The sequence below is a fragment of the Tamandua tetradactyla genome, chromosome 19, assembly GCF_023851605.1.
Source record: "Tamandua tetradactyla isolate mTamTet1 chromosome 19, mTamTet1.pri, whole genome shotgun sequence".
NCBI lineage: Eukaryota > Metazoa > Chordata > Mammalia > Pilosa > Myrmecophagidae > Tamandua > Tamandua tetradactyla.
In genome coordinates this window covers 39143268-39146075 of record NC_135345.1, presented here as the reverse complement: position 1 = coordinate 39146075, position 2808 = coordinate 39143268, and the positions used below count along the sequence as shown (strand labels likewise).

At 45.0% G+C, this 2808-nt stretch overlaps 1 pseudogene; it reads right to left on the bottom strand.

Annotated features, from left to right (window-relative positions):
- Positions 1–1822: 1822 nt before the first annotated feature.
- LOC143663563 (glyceraldehyde-3-phosphate dehydrogenase pseudogene) lies at positions 1823–2808 on the bottom strand (annotated as a pseudogene).

Sequence of the window (2808 nt, the reverse complement as noted above, 5' to 3'; positions counted from 1 at the left end):
CCCACAGTGTGTATATTGGGGTGCTTGATGGTGTCCCACAGGTTCCTTAGACTCTGCTCACTTTTCTTCATCCTTCTTTCTGCTCCTCAGACTGAATGATCTCTATTGTCTTTTTTTCAAGTTCTCTAATTTTTTCTTCTGCCAGCTCCAATCTGTTGTTGAAACCCTCCTAAGGAATTTTTAATTTCTGCTACTGTGGTCTTCACCTCTGTTTGGTTCTTTTCATAATTTCCATCTTTCTATTGATAGTCTCTTTGTTTTCATCTATTGTTTTCCTGATTTCCTTTAGTTCTTTGCCCATGTTTTCTGTTAGCTCTTTGGGGATATTTAGGACCATTTAAAAAAATTCTTCATTTGGTAAGTTCCATACCTTTTCCCCTTAATTTATGGTTTCCAATGCTTTAATCTTCTCCCGTGCCTGAGCCATTACTTCCCATTTCATGATATGTGTTGTAACCTTTTGTGCAAGCCTTGGCATTTTTAATACCTTAATATGTTATTGCTGGAACTTAGATTTTGAGGCTTCTATTCCTTAAGCTTGTATCCAGTTAATGTTATGATAAAGCTTTCCTTGAAAGCCAGGAGCTAACAAAAAAAAAAAAAAAGAAGAAGAAGAAGGAAAAAGGAAAACACATTTTCTAATGTTTGCAGATTGACCTGCACTCTCTTTCAGGGTTTAACCATATGAGTTTAAAAAATAGCTCCAGGCTGAAGTGAAGGGCCTGTATGTATCTTGTCTTGGGCATGTGCAGGTGGCTCTGGGAGTTCCCCCATTTAGAGGGTCCCAGATATTCCCTCTTTCTCAGGAAATAGTTTCCTCATGGTCCTGGGCACAGCACTCTATGCCCTACAGCCAGCAATTCCTTGCCTCAAGCAGCACAACTTGACTGCTTTCCCACAGCATTCTGTAAGAGAGCTCTATGGGCCACAGGGCTTTCTACACAGCGTGTTCTGGTACGGCAAGTCCCTCAGGCCACCACTAGACAGATTAGGTCAGACATACATGTTCTCAGTATGTACCCAAAGATTACTCTGCTCCTTTTGGAACCGGCACCAGGGATCAACACTGGGAGCGTGGGCTGGCTTCACACTGAGCTGAGGGAGGGGCCAGACAGGGCACTAGAAGAGCCTACAGCTCTGAGGTAGGCTTTTTCTTGATTCAGTGCTCTTCCTGTTACTGCAGTCCCTTGACTGCTTTCTGTAGCTTTGAGAAAGATGTTTTTGCCAGTTCTTGCTGGATGTTCAAAACTTTTGTGGTGGGACAGAGCCCTGAAGCATCTCACTCTGCTCTCTTGATCCCCAATCATTTATTTATTTATTTATTTATTTATTTTGCATGGGCGGGCACTGGGAATTGAACTCGGGTTTCTGGCATGACAGGTGAGAACTCTACCTGCTGAGCCACAATGGCCTACCCTTTTTTTTTTTTCAATCATTTATTTTTAGTAGTGTGGACATGTGGGTATTTATTTTATTCTTTGGGTTATAATTCAATATTGATGTGTTTATTTTATTGCTCAAATTATTCCAGCTTTGTCCCTCCAACTCTTTTAGCCAACTCCTGTTTCCTTTTGACATACACTTAATTAGGTGGCTTTTTGTTTGTTTGTTTTTGAGAGGTTTTTTTTGGCTGGTTGTACTTTATTGTTGAAAGTGACAAGGTAGGACTCTCAGTTCCTCCCCTTCTCCAGAGGATCTGGGATGGAAACTGTAGAGGACAGGTGATTCTCAGTACTGGGGATTGAATGGGGCCAGGACTCCCCTGCAGCTGACAGCCTCTCTTTCTCTCATGCTGTCACTGGGACTGGTTGTCCAGAGGCTCTTACTGCTTAGATGTCATGTAGACCATAAGGTCCAACATCCTGTTGCTGTAGTCAAATTCATTGTCATACCAGGAATTGATCGTTGAGGGCAATGCCAGCCCCAGCATCAAAAGTGGAAGAGTAGGTGTCAATGTTGAAGTCACAGGAGACAACCTGGTCCTTAGTATAGCCCAGAATGCCCTTTCAGGGGCCCTCTGACTCCTGCTTTACCACCTACTTAATGTCTTCATACTTGGCCGCTTTCTCCAACCAGCAGGTCAGATTCATGATGGACATATTAGGGGTGGAGATGCAGAAGGCCATGCCAGTGAGCTTCCCATTCAGACCTGGGATGACCCTGTCTACTGCCTTGGCAGCACCAGTAGATGCAGGGATGATATTCTGGGCAGCCCGCAGCCGTCATGCCACATTTTCCCCAAAGGGCCATCCACAGTCTTCTGGGTGGCAGTGATGGCATGGACGGTAGTCATGAGTCCCTCCACAATGCCAAAGTTGTCATGGATGACCTTGGCCAAGGGGGCCAGGCAGTTGGTGGTGCAGGAAGCATTGCTGACAATCTTGAGGGAGTTGTCACACTTCTCATGGTTCACACCCATCACAAGCATGGGGGCATCAGCTGTAGGGGCAGAGATGATGACTCTTTTGGTGCCACCTTCAAGCAAGCCCCAAACTTCTCTATGGTTGTGAAGACACCAGTGGACTCCACAACATATTCAGCACCCGCCTCACCGCATTTGATGTTGGTGGGATCTCGCTCCTGGAAGATAGTAATGGGATTCCCATTGATGACAAGCTTCCTGTTCTCAACCTTGGCAGTGCCTTTGAATTTGCCATGAGTGGAATCATACTGGAACTTGTAGACCTTGTAGTCGAGGTCACTGAAGGGGTCATTGATGGCAACAACCTACACTTTGCCAGAGTTTACAGAAGCCCTAGTGACCAGGCACCCAATATGGCCAAATCTGTTTATTCTGACCTTCACCAT